Here is a 15,199-nt window from a genome sequence, read left to right on the forward strand (position 1 = left end):
GTGGTTTCAGTCGGTCTAAGTTGTGCGCTTATCGGGACAAGGACCGTTCTGTAAAAAAAAAATAATAATAATATAAGACAGCATAGGTTACCGAGATATGTCAGAATCAAGTAGGATCTCTTAACTTTGTCTCTTAACTTTGTCTCTTTAAATATCTGGCCATTTAATTATACATCAGGACATTTAGATAAGCTTTACACGTCTGGCAGCACATTGTCATTCATCCAAATTCGTCTCAATGCTGTATACAGTACAGAGATGTAATAATTCAACATATGATTTTTTTTACCCACTACCCATGAGTTAGTGACCCCCTAATTGGCATGTTTATCATGGATGAGTTAACAACATACAGAGTTAGTTTTATAGGTACTAAAAGGTCAAATATAACAGTTCACATCTATTTATGAAATTCGTCTATCCTAGAAGAGAAGACCCTTCATTTTTGGAAATTGAGTAGAATAATAGACATCACACTGGAGATTCAAAGCCACGCATGTTATAATGGCCGTATTACAACTGAATTACGATGTTATTACGCTCAGGTTGTGGCAGAATCAAAGCTAAGCAGAAAAAAAGCCAGCACATCTTCCCAGTTACTTAAATCCTTCCTGCTATCAATGTCCCCGCCCCCCTCCCCCGCCAAACTTTCCCGTTCATGTTACTATTTACCAATAGGACAATGGGTTCACCCACAGACACAAATTAAATTCTCACACTCTCGTACTCACCAGATGTGCTTTTCTCCAGGGCAAGAAGCTGTGCTGTCCACTTGACGAGGTCGCTAAGACACCAACAACTGCCGTAAATCAATACACAATCAAACAAACAAGGACTACAACCATGCAACAACTCACCAACAACACAACAAAAGACCGCTGCACAAAGAATCACTAACAACATCTAAAAACAACACAATAAGTCAAAACAACCATCCACAAAAACACCAAGAAACAACAACAACTCACCAACAACAACACTCAACAACTCACAACTCCAACAACTCATCTACAACACAACAGAACTCACAAGCTTAACAACACACATAGGCACAACAACTTCAGCAACACATGCACAACAACTCTAACCATCAACTTCAAACAGCAACTTCAAAAACCACACAACATAACTGACCAACCAATGCTATCTTCCAAGACCGCTGTCGATATACTGTCCAGTACAGACAATGATCCAAGACTGACTAGACAAAAAACTGCCTCACTTGACTGACTGTCAATTACAGACTCATCCCACAACCGAACCCAACAGACAAAGCAACCGCTCGCCAAATGAGCAATTCGCTTGTTAACTATCTATTCACACAAGCACAACAAACAACTCTCTCTCTCTCTCTCTCTCTTCTCTCTCTCTCTCTCTCTCTCTCTCTCACACACACACAACCCTCGAATACGTTGTCAAATGTAACTATCTTATAACTCCTCCATGTTACGTTCCCCATTACATTTGAAAACGTCTCCTTACACTCACAACACCCAAACTAAATTGCTTTCTACAACACCCAAGGATGCTAGGATGCAGGTCCCTGGATCTTGTTTGAGAACCCTCATACACTCTCTCAGTTACATCTCCATTCACTTCCTCTGAACCCCTTTCATTCAAACTCCCATTATCTCCCTCACTACTATTCTCACAAATCTCATTCACTACTTCACTGCCACCTTCCAGCTCTGATCCCAATATCTCCCCTATTTCTTTTACTAAACCACTCAGTTCAACCATACTTCTGTCAAACTCTTGCAAAGACTTACCAATCCTATCAACTGCCTCCTTACTACTCGGTTTCCTTCCCACTGAAGTCTCACTTATCCCTATTAACTCAAACCCACACGCACTATAATTATCATTCATTCCCTCAAAGTCATACGTACTACACACTTTATCAACCATTTGCACCTTAACACTAACACCCCTATCATGTCGTTCACGTTTCTTCTTTCCACTCCTTTTCTCTACATTCTTCTGCTTTCTTCCATACTCAACCAACACTAATTGTCGATCTCCCAGACCCATTTTTTTACTGAAACTCAGCTCATACTTATTCACCCTCAACCATTCACTCACTGCATTCTCACGAACATACTGTCGCACACTAGAGGACCCACCCAACTGAATCCCTTTAACACTTAGTTTCCCGAATTCCCAGCCTGATTCGTCCTCTTCCGCCTACACACATTCGCTACTTTACCTTCCATTCCACATTCAGCACACTTTGCATGCTGTTCCTTACACATTCTAGCATAATGCCCATACTTTCCACAGTTGCCGCAAACCACGTTTATACGGGTCCCCGACATCCACTCGCTATATGCTCTACCTGCCCACACCTGTAACGTTTAATATCCCTATCTTTCTTACATTCACTCACTATATGACCCATATGCCCACTCCCAAAACACGCTCTCAACACCCACGGACACTCATTCTTTATATGTCCTTGCTCTCCACATCTATAACACCGCTGTTCTCGTTCATGACTAACGGACCCTACTCTTCCAATGCTTGCACTCCGATCCCTCTTAGGGTTAACTACACTTATGTTACTTGCTCTAATGCTCCTATCAACTACTCACTCTGCCATTCACCTCTACCCTTCTAAAACTGCCTCTCTATAGCTCCTACAATATGGTATACCCTCAGGTACTTCAGTCCTGGTGCTGACACTTCTACTCTCTTTCATACATCTATCTAGCTTGTAATCCCCAACAATCTCTAAAATATAATTCCACGTTAACCTCTCATTCGTCCATCTCATTTTCTCCTAACATTTCAGATTTATAAACTCATACCCACTATCAGGCACAGTCGCTAACAACTTCCTCAGTAACTCTTTACTCTGATTTATCCCTTTATCCCCAAACTTTTTCCTAGCTAATGTTTCCAACCTGCACACATACATTGACAACAACTCACCAACATTCATTCTTGCCTCTTCAAAATCATGTTTTCTCTTATATCTAATGCTATTCTTTATGCTCTTTGCCTATTCCACAATCCTGGCCTTCACACTTTCATACGGTACATTCCCTACGCATCATTACCCCTTTCATACTCAACAAAAATCTTGTCAAAAAGCTACCTAACTCTCTTGCCCAAACTTACTGTTATCCCTATACTCTGCCACACAAAACTTCTCATATTCTTTTAAAAAGTCCCCTATATCCCTACTACCATATTCCTCATATTGTGCACATTGGGGTACCTCTCTCCTATACACAGCCTTTTGTACTTCCTGCTCACTCTCTCTTCTGAATACAACGAATCAACTTCCATACTAACATCCATGCTCTAAGATTATGCTCTTCTTACCCTTCTTTACCTACCTGTTTCTACTCACCACTATCTAAATCACTCTCAGCCCTTTACCCAATGTATTCAGTTCTAGTCTCATTCTGTCCATCATCCTTACTAGCCTTCTTTCCCTTAGTCTTCTTCTTTTCCTCAGCCCCCATCTTATTTTTGTCCTCAGGTTTAACCTTATCCTTTGTCTTCCCTATCGTTCCCTTACTTATCACAACCAAATCACCTTCGTCACTTGTACTCTCATCCATTTGCTCTTCCACTTTCTTTACCACTCCTGGCCAGTCACAAGACCCAGTGGGCCTACCTCCTACTGCTCCCTCTCCCACGAATCCCTTCATCACCCGAATTTTTTATCCATTTTCTCAACCATTCTCTCTTCTGCTCCTTTCACCTCTTCTTTCATTTCTACTTTCGCATTCCTTACCATTCCTCTCATCTTCTCTAACTCACTCATCAGCTCCTCACACTACCCTAAACCTCTCATTCTCTACTTCCAATCTTTCCTAAGCTTCCCTCGACAACTGCAACTCCTACTTCAGCCTCTCCACTTCAGTGAAGCTTTCCATACTCATTTTCTTCACCAATCACCTAACTCACTACACCAATCATCCTGCCAATGCCACACCAGCAGTCCCTGTTTGGGCGCCAAAAATTACTGTGGCAGAATCAAAGTTAGCAAAAAACAAAAAAGCAAGCAAATCTTCCTAGAGTTACTTTAATTGTACCTGCTATCAATGTCCCCCCAGGCCCACTTTCCCCTTCATGTTACTATTTACTGACAGGACAGTTGGTTCACCCACAGACACAAACGAGATTCTCACACTCTCATACTCACCAGATGTGCTTGACTCCATGGCGAGAAGCTGTGTTGTCTACTGGACGAGGTCACTGAGACACCAACAACTGCTGTAAATCAATACACAAACAAACAAACAAGGACTACAACCATACAACAACTCATCAACAACACAACAAAAGACCACTGCACAAACAATCACTAACAACATAAAAAAACAACAACACAACAAGTCAATACAACCTCCCACAACAACACCAAGAAACCACAACAACTCACCAACAACAACACTCAACAACTCACAACTCCAACAACTCATCTACAACACAACAGAACTCAGAAGCTTAACAACCCTACAACACACAGGCACAACAACTTCAGCAACACAAGCACGAACAACTCTAATCATACAATACCAACAACTCAAACCACAACTTCAAACACCACACAACATCACTGACCGTCCAATGCTATCTTCCAATGACTGCTGTTTACTATACTGTCCAGTACAGACAATGATTCAAGACTGACTCAACAAAAAACTGCCTCACCTGACTGACAGTCAAATACAGACTCAACCCGTGACCAAAGCCAACAGACACAACATCCGCTCACTGAAAGAGCAATTTGCTTGTCAACTATCCATTCACACAAACACAAACAACTGCCACTCTCTCTCTCTCTCTCTCTCTCATGCAACCCTAAGACGTTGTCAAGTGTAACTATCATATAACTTCTCTATAAAGTCTCCACGTTTCCTCACACAATTATCGAGTTTCACGTCGTCCGAGTGATGGCACAACTAGCTGCTGCACATCTTTGTCTCAGTCGAGCCACGCGAACTGCCAAAAGTTGCCATGTCATGCCGACGAGAAACTCAAATTATGTCAGTCCTCACGACTGACATAATATGGTTATGGCAGATGTAAGTAGCAATTTCAATGTACGGTGTCCATTAAGACGTACACGATGTACTTGTGACATGTTTGTTCCCAGCTATAAAAGGCATCATCTCAGCCTTTATCTTTATATTTTGCTTAACATATATTTGAGATTCAAGATATTCAGTATTTTTATATGGTCGAAAATCTTCTCAAATACATGCATATGATAAAAAAAGCCAAAATACATTAAAGGAAATATATATTGTAACAATTTAAATATTTTTGTCTTGTAATTTTCATTCAGGACTTCCATTGACTTTTTCTTCAAAAAGTATATTTGTCACTGACTTAACTGAAATCAATACAATTTATTAGAATGTTCTAAGTATAATCAATGAAAAGGCTTTTTCTAATTTAAGAAAAAAATTCATTTTAAATTCTTATTACTCTTGGCATTCTCAGAGAATGTCATATATAAATGAATATGCCACTGAATAGAATCACAAAAATTGTATTGGTAATAATATAAATATTTTAAAATCTCAGCATTTATTTTGGTATTTGCGAAGTTATTTCAATTTAATTTTATAAATTATGTCCAGGAATGTTCTATTGCTTTCTTATTTTATAACCAAGGTGATATCACTGAGCCTTAATAGCCATGGTTCATCTCTAATGGCTTGGGGTAGTAGCCACGCCTGGTAATAAAGCTTTGTCACACCTCCAATGACTAGGTATGGCCTAATGTGTCACTGAGTTTCCTTGGTCTGCCTCATTCGTGGCATTAGGATGTCTTGCTAAAATCAAGTTGTGCAACACACAAGCAGCCAACATCGAACTTGATACGTTCATGCCAAAGATGTATGGGGGTGTGAAACACTGAATTTCTGGGAGACAAATGGAAAAAATTAATTTAATAATTAGATGGTATACGAAAAATATTTCATGTTAAATATGTATTATTTCTATAAACAAAAAATGATATACAAAAAGTACTTCATATTAATACGTTTTTAAACATGCAGACAAGATAAAGACAGTATAATAATTGTTAATATTATCTACCTGCTTGCTAGTATGCCAAAGGTATTCTTCACTATGCATCTTGCCCTGCTCAGTTGGTAATTAAAGATGCACTCATGTGCTGTCAGATTTCGTGCAGGTTATAGTTTCATCATATAAGTCTTCAGAGCAAAAGTACCATCTCCATTAAAGAAAAAGTGGACTGTGGGTATATCTTCAGTCTCGTTTGACAATCCTTCAGGGGCAGGCAGATTGGATTAATTCCAGTCAAGCATTTGGCAGAGCTGCGTCTTGGCAAAGACAACACCGTTAGTCTCAGAACCTATGGCACCTACAACAATGTACAGGAACATGTATTCAGCGTGAACAATTCCAAGTAGAATTACAGAGTAGAATTTTTTATCGTTGAAATAACGAGTTCCTCCTTGCAGAGGGTTCTGGATTCTGACATCTTTCCCATCTACTGCTCCAAGAGTGTGTGGGTTATTCCAGCGTTCTTCAAACCTACGGGCTACTTCCTTCTGTTTCTCTGGGGTCGTAGGTTACTGCATCACCTCATCTCCATATGCAGTCACTATGGCCTTACAAGTTTCAGGCACGATACCGCAGATTGTTTTGTGAGCTACTCCGAATTGGAAGGACAAGGTCTTGTAGGAGTCTCCAGTTGCAAGGTAATCCCGGGCTCAATGGGTTTTCTCCAGAATGTGAAGTTTTTCTTGATGTAGGGCGTGGCATGTTAAAAAATTTCATTGAAAAGCTCCTCTGAAATCCTGATAAAATTCCGGTACAGTCTTGGAGGTTCAATTGCCAATTTTTTCATCAAGTTGTCGTAGTAACCTCTCTTCTCTTCTTTGTAAGTAGTTCACATCCAGCATCACCTTTTGCCTCTCGTTGGCTTCTTGTGGTTTCGTTCATCCTGCAGACAGTTCATTACTCTTTACTGCAACAGAGCATAGTAATGATCCAAAATGGCCAGTTGTAATACAGGATTAAGTAAGTTGTCAACTATCAGATTCAAATATTGCTGGTCTTTCACAAATTCCTGGTCTTCCATCTTGTGCCTCTATCAGTGTCTGAACGGGAATGAGCTGAATTCGCACCAACCACTTTTATATACAATCTGACATGTTTACGACACAGTTCCATACGTCGTAATGTTGTTGCACACGTCGGCATTTGTCTTATGTATGACATAATTACCTTCACGTCAGTCGCCGTCCACAAAAAACCGTTAAAAGTGGCCTTGGTCTAGAACATCGGCGACTTTTCTTTTTTCGTTTTTAACATCTCTCATCCGATCCTTTATTTTCATCTATCGTTGGTTTCTGCAAAGTTTGCCGCTTAAAAGTAGAAGATCGTTAATTTCTAGAAGATTTTGAAAGAAAAATGCATTATTTGTTAAGAAATGCTGATAACCACGAGCGGGTACGGAATGGTAAATTGTGAACCGGTTAGTAAAACTTAAAAGACGAAGAATGTGTAGATGTAGTTAAAAAATAATGAGAGAAATGTTGAAAAGAAATAGTTTTCGTGCTAGGAGGCTAAAGAAAATTTCTATGTGTACTTACAAACGTAGAAGTAGGAGTTGTTAAATGACATGAGATAGATCACAACGGTTCTTCCTTTAACTACTCCTCAAAAAGATTTTTTTTAATGACGAGATTGCATTGCCTAGGGATTGTGCTCGTTGAAAGCATGCTTTGAGATTAATGACCTTGCAGGCTCGTCTAATGTGAAGAGAGCCACCTATTGTGAAGAATAATTATAGTAAGAGCTTCAAAATTTGCTAGGATTTATGCTACAAAAACTAAATGCTCTTAACGTGAAAGGAATAAATACTTAGAACAAAGAATAAACATAATGATTCCTATGTTGCCAATAAATCTTTCATTCCCTATTTTATTGTACGAGGTTGACGGTTACATATTATAAACTATTAATAATTAATTATAAATAAATGAAAGGCGCAGAGATAATAATACTGTATGGCAACTCTTAACAGTAACGTAACTGAGGTAATCTCTTCTGTGAAATGAAATGCATAATCTACAGAAATAAATGAATATATGAAATTTGCTATGCAGCAGGACGAAACTAAAATCGCATATCAGTGCCACAGATGCCAGAGCGGAAACGCAAATGTCTTTGTTATAGTTTACACTTGAATCGATCCAAAGGTATATGAATAAAAAAATTCATAAGATCTCTACAGTAATTACCTTTTTTTCTTTCTTTTTCTGTCAGGGCCGATCCAAAGAAAATTCATCATTTTACCATTTTACTCCTGTTTTTCTTATCATTGAAATTTACTAATAATTTAGTCTTCCGTTATTACTACAAGATAATTTGATGTAATAATTTCCTACATAAGCTTTTAGTGATGTCAAGTAGATTTGAATTTATTAATAATTCCATGAGCGAAGTCAAAAGTAACTCACAGTCATATAGAAAATTACCTCATAAAAATTCATTTACTCCCTATGAGTCATTTTACAGGCAACCAAGACTTTTCCAGGTCTCAAAGTTTACTGAACCTCGTGTGAAAAGAGAATTATTCCATAGTCATCTATCTGGAATTCTGATCCTTAGCCCAACCACTCCCCGTAAAAAGTATTTTAGGCTTCTGAAAAAATGTTTTGTGTCAACCGAAGCTGTTGCTAATCATTTTCACATTTATGTTTAATTCTGCTTTATATAAAAAATAACGATAAATATTTACATTCTCATCCATTTCTGACGCAGTAGCAACTGAAGATTGAACCACTGTCCGTTGTTTCTTCGGATTAAATATTAAAAAACCAAATCATGAAGAATGATAATCTTCATATCGGTCAGATCTAACGTCAGTTATGCATGAGAACTGAACTTCAACGAAAATATTATCATACGATTTTCAGTCCACGAAAGGCAATTAAGTACTTATCGTCATGTCATGGATATGACTAGAGGTTGTCACGATGAACACGGAGGATATTAATATTAATTTGAACACCCAGAGGTCCTCGTGTATATAAAGATTATTTTATTGCATTTTGTGATAATTATGTGGTGCTCCTAAATCAGTCATTTTCATCCACATATATATGGAAATATAAAACTGATATTGCCCGTGAGAAGTTCGCAGTCGTTCATACAAAAAAGGTCTTTCGTAAGTTTCTATTTGGGCCTCTGTACAATGCTAATCTTATATTAGTTCATCTGCAACACCTAGAAAAATTTCGTATCATTTAACGTTTACAGTTTTATTAATAAATATTCATCTTTTCTCTTTCTGAAACAATGATTTGGCAAGAAAAATATGCGTGCTCTTAAATAAAAAATTTTAAAAGTTGTAATTGGCACCAGGTAGTCTAGAATTTAAGTTGGGTAATAATAATAAAAAAAATAATGCAGCCCTTTTAGTTGTGTTTACTGAGGCTTGGCTGTTGCATTCACATAGGTGACGTTTTGTATTTCGTATTTTAGAATTATGGAAGCTATTGAAGGCTTGAGACCAGAGAGAACAAAAAATCAACTGAACACTGAAAGTTTAATTGTAACAAACAGAAGCAGGACGTTGTGTTCCTGTTTCTCTTTCGCTAATGTAAAAATGGAGGTGGGAGGAAAGAAGTAATACATAATCATGCCAGAAAAGAAAGTATTCAATAGAACTGTTGGTAGCTCTCTCTCTCTCTCTCTCTCTCTCTCTCTCTCTCTCTCTCGGTTGAGAAAAAAAGACAAAATATATTTATAATACGAACTTGTAAGGCTAATTTTCCATTTGGTAAGAGTGAAGTAGAGTTCCGCACACTCTTAGATTGTCACGACCCACTTAACAGGAGATCAAAGAGATATTTCAACAGGGATACATCCTAACCTTAAATTAACAATGTTAATGGTTCTGCAGTATTACCATCTATCCAAACGGTTAGAAAATTTAATGCCTTTTTTAACGTAGCTGGAAGGAGAGAGTTGATGTCTGCTTGTGTCTGCTACCTGCCTGCATATGTATATGGATGTGAATAGTTTATTGTGCATTTTACTGAGCAATTGTAAAAATTCTTTCCTTCTTTCAGATTGAAATGCAGCCACTTTCTGCGCATTTCTAGAGGTCGTGTAACAAATTACTTTGTAGTTTTGTTGTTAGTTGTTCAATCGGCACTACATCTCGGAATTTGTGTTTTTCAAGGAACACAATCCTTTAGATATTGTAAGTAAAGTTCTAATTTTAAATTGATTGGTTTCCCCAATCTTCAGACTACTAAAGGTCTCCTTGTCCTTTGACCAAAGAATTTTACACAAAAATTATATGTACAAACAATGATTGCGCTTTCAAAAGAGCAATGCTTTACTACCTTCTAATGAAGATATAATTTTCATTTATCAAGAATTCAGTAGACCCAGTGAAACATGATGCAACATTCGATTCATTAAAACTGCATTAATTAGGTCTAGTATGATTCCTAATTAATGATGTCGTTTGTTATTTTATTATAAAGAACATCCAATTACGGTGATTCAAAAACTATAATGAAACTTAATGTGAATGATTAAAAAACATTCATTATCAATACATAATTCAACTTATAAACGCAAACTTTTTTTATAGAAATACTTGCTAAGAATGATTAACACCAAGCTGATATGATTCAACTACGCTAATATTCAGTTTATTATCATTGATGAAAATATTTTTTCGTTTAAATGATTTCGCTAAACATTCACTTAAGATTGGCACTAGAAATAAAAAGCTGAGGGTGTCCGCCATATATATATATATATATATATATATATATATATATATATATATATATATATATATATATATATATATATATATATATATATATATATATATATATTTATGGATAGGACATGAAATTACTGTGCGTGACACGGAATCAATCTCACAAGCTCCGAGTAAATTGGACTATTTCAAATAATATCGTTACTCTGTGTGAAAACATACTTACAACAAGGTAACTGGAGCCTCTAAAAGCATGTAGCTCTGTATGTCTCCGAAACTTCTTTGCAAAATGGTAAGAATCATTCTTTGAGAGTTATTGACAGAAATTTATTTTGGTAGGAATGTCCTTTTCAAGAAAACTCGATCTCAAAATATCTCCAGTGATTTACTACATGGCCGGCGAGATAAAGTTTGATATATAGTGTAAACTGAATTATGGGTAGCTCTATCTTCTCTTAAAACAAAGATAAATATATTACGCGAATATGCGGTTTGAAATATTAAAAACGGAAAGTTAATATGCGGTTTAATTATGATTAGCAGAAACCTCAAACTAATTATCGAATGATGAATTAAAAAGAAATGGCAAAGTAGATTTTACTGTACGTAGTAGCGCATAAAACAGAGAGAATCAAGGAGCAGTAACAAATCAAACTGCAAACTTCCACCAATGGGATTAGCACAAACATACTAATAATACCGTTGTTAACTTGCTGGTTCTTTCAGGAGTACAAAGACTTGATAGATCAAGTTCCCCAACACTTTATTTACATGCTCCTCCAGAAACAGCCAGAAGATATTGTTCTATTTCTTTAAACATCAGTGACATTAATAATAAACAATACCCAAACCTACGTCTCAGTACAGACCTGGTCTTTATTAAAATCAAGTCAATTGCTCACATGGGCACGGTGAACTTATGAAAAATTGTTTTTTTTTTTTATCTATCAAGTAAACACTCTGACGGACCGATAGACAGAGATAAACCGTTACGTAAGCAATATAAATGCGTAAAAGTGCAGAGAGAAACCTAATAAATCCAGAACAGTTTTAGAGCAAAGTATGCATAATCGTGGTTTGGTGAAAAACAGGAAGGAACGGCTGAACCGAGCAAAGGATGAAAACACGTTGTAAGGGTATATTTTTCAGGAACTAATGAAAAGTCATAAAAATTAGTAGCGCAAATAAATCAACATCAGCTACGGGGGATTTTCGGTGATTTGGAGAGAGAGAGAGAGAGAGAGAGAGAGAGAGAGAGAGAGAGAGAGAGAGTTTCATTAGCATCTATGGTTGTCTTTTGTTGCCGTATCTTATGTGAAAGGAAAACATTATTATCAAGACTATCTGGAGAGAGAGAGAGAGAGAGAGAGAGAGAGAGAGAAAGAGAGAGAGAGAGAGAGAGTTTCTTTACTATGTAAGGTTGTCTTTTGTCGCCGTATCTTATGTGAAAGGAAAACATTATTATCAACATGAACAGCATCTATCTTGAGAGAGAGAGAGAGAGAGAGAGAGAGAGAGAGAGAGAGAGAGAGAGAATCAGTAAGTAAAAAAATGAACTACTATGCATTTCAGGGCCGTGTCCAATTGATTTTCGTTGATAAAATCCTACCAAAACATCGGATATGGGTCACATTTGGGAAATAGGTATTTGAAGCCACAGCCTAATTGGCAAAAATATGCAGTAATGTCTAATGTGAATAATAAAGGCACTTACCAGAGTAAATCTAAGAAATTGAAAGGGTAACTTAGCTAAATTTAGACGCACCCAGAGAGAGGCTAGTTGTGACGTGAACTATGACGTCAGACGTAATACCCAGTAAACTTTCCATTCACAATAGTAAACACGCCAATAACAGGAGGAGGACAGCAGAACATTCATACGTCAAAGCCAATCTGTTCTACGTGACTGCTGTCTGGTGCTTCACTTATGGCAGGCCTGGCAAATTGTCCTCGTGGCTGCAAGACTGCTTGCGTGCTGCGTGTTTTTGCAGTATGCAATAAAGATAAGAACCGCATACGTCATATGATTAATATTAACAGGTAAATGAGATAACAGATCATGCACAAACACCTAATGATTCAGACAGGAAGCCTAAATTAAATTTTATAGGGGTCATACTTGAATGACGAGTTTTGAAAAAAAAATGAGATATAAAAATATTTTGTTTATATTAATGTATTTCTAAATTTTCACAATAAGATTTTTTCTTGACTGCAAACTATCTCACTGACTAGCTTCATCAACCATATTTAACAATTTATCTATTCTACTGATCTCCTTATATATATATATATATATATATATATATATATATATATATATATATATATATATATATATATATATATATATATATATATATATATATATATATATATATATATATATATATATATATATATATATATTATATGCACTGTACTTACACACACACGTTTATATATAAAGCTTCATTTATAAATTATGTATATGTGCATGTATGTACTATATATGTCTAAGTTCATATATGTAAAGCATTTATATATCTCTAAATATTCTACTCATACTCTTTCTTGATGTCGAAGTATGAATAATAACAATAATGATGATTATATTAATAACAACAATAATGATAATCAACTTGTGACGAATATGTGATTATTATGACTTATAATATTATCAATTTCTTTGCATGAACGTGTGCGTAGAGAAAACAAAGTATAACATAATGCATTTTTATTCACTGACTAAATACTGGTCTTTGTCCACACAGGCCCTACGACCGTGTGGCAAATTTCATGGGTATCACGTCGCTTTCTGCGAGGAAGATTGTTCACCGTAACAGATCAGGGATCTCACATGAGTCTGCTGGAGAAGTATTTCCTATACCACAAGTCTTTGATAATTTTACAGTGGGTGCCATTCGTCGGTTTGTTCACGAGATATTTGCTGCAAAGCAAGTATTTACTGTTAGAACCCTGATGGCAGATTTGAAGACAGCCACCATAATCCCTGAAACAACCTCCGAGATAGCGGTGTGGCGGCTCCTGCAAGATATGGGATTCAGATATAAAACGTCTCAACGAAAGATGTATCATGCAAAAGAGTCCATTGATGTGGTTTGCCGACGGATCGGGGCTCTCCGGGCTCTGAAGCGCCATCGAGAAATGGAAGGGAGATAGTATAAGTCGATAAGACGTGGTTCACAACCAGAATGAGCCACAACAGAGAGTGGGTGGACACCGCACAACCTGCTACCAGTGCCACGCATAGCCGACAGGTACCACCTGGCGAGGGAGAGCGCTTCGTGGTGGTAGTAGCTGGCACCGCAAATGGATTTATTGAAGGCTCTTTCCTTTGTTATCCTGCAAAGAGTACAAGTGGCGATTACCACGGGGAAATGACAGGCGAGCTGTTCATACGCTGGTTAACAACGCAGCTTCTACCATTGCTGCCTCAACCATCAGTGTTGGTGCTCGACAACGCACCTTATCACAGCCAGCTATTAGACGAGTGTCGGTGTCCTACCATGGCCATCAAGAAAGCAGACCTTATTACCTGGCTTCAGAGTTGCCGAATCCCTGCCCCAGACGGTGCCACAAGACCTGAGCTGTTGCTCATATGTCAACAGAACAGGCCAAAACCACAGTACATCGTGGACAACATAATTCGAGAGTGGGGCCACGAGGTGGTGCGTCTGCCACCTGCCCACCCAGAGCTCAATGCCATTGAGCAAGTATGGGCGTGTATGAAACGTCATGTGCGTCATCTTTACAGCGATTCACCCGGGCAGACTTGCAGGCAAGACTGGAGGAAGCCAAGCTTTTGGCCACTGAAAGTGTTTAGGGGTCTGCAGTGAAACGATCTCGAGCCTTTGAGGATGGGTATTGGTCAATGGACATTCAAGAGCCTGTTGGACCTATCATTATAAACTTAGACAACGATGACGAGGATATAGAAGACCTATACCTGGATGATAACGATGATGAAAAGGAATAAAAATTATTTTGGTTGTGTGTTCTATATTTTCTTTTTTTTTTTCCTTTACTCATGTAGAAATATTGATTTCTGTATTTATAACGAAACTTTCTTTACTTATGGTCTGCTCAATGAGCAAGACTCATCAGATTCGAATCTTAAACAAACAACAACATATGCTTTTACATAGTTTTATATTTTAATCTTTGTATAAGTTTATTTCACATTTCAGTTTTAATGCCGTTCAGTAGAATAATTGGATTAATGGATTATAAAATTTATGTTATAGCCCAAGTGCTTAGACTATGAATTATGAGTATCATATTGCTCTATAATTTAGTTATGCTTAAAGGAAATAAATAAATAAATAAATATATATATATATATATATATATATATATATATATATATATATATATATATATATATATATATATATATATATGAGAGAGAGAGAGAGAGAGAGAGAGAGAGAGAGAGAGAGAAGAAGT

At 37.1% G+C, this 15,199-nt stretch overlaps 1 pseudogene; it reads left to right on the forward strand.

Moving 5' to 3' along the window:
* Window positions 1-12,677: 12,677 nt before the first annotated feature.
* LOC135208895 (uncharacterized) lies at window positions 12,678-14,462 on the forward strand (annotated as a pseudogene).
* Window positions 14,463-15,199: the final 737 nt, after the last annotated feature.

The sequence above is a fragment of the Macrobrachium nipponense genome, chromosome 37 (genome assembly GCF_015104395.2).
Source record: "Macrobrachium nipponense isolate FS-2020 chromosome 37, ASM1510439v2, whole genome shotgun sequence".
Classification (NCBI taxonomy): domain Eukaryota; kingdom Metazoa; phylum Arthropoda; class Malacostraca; order Decapoda; family Palaemonidae; genus Macrobrachium; species Macrobrachium nipponense.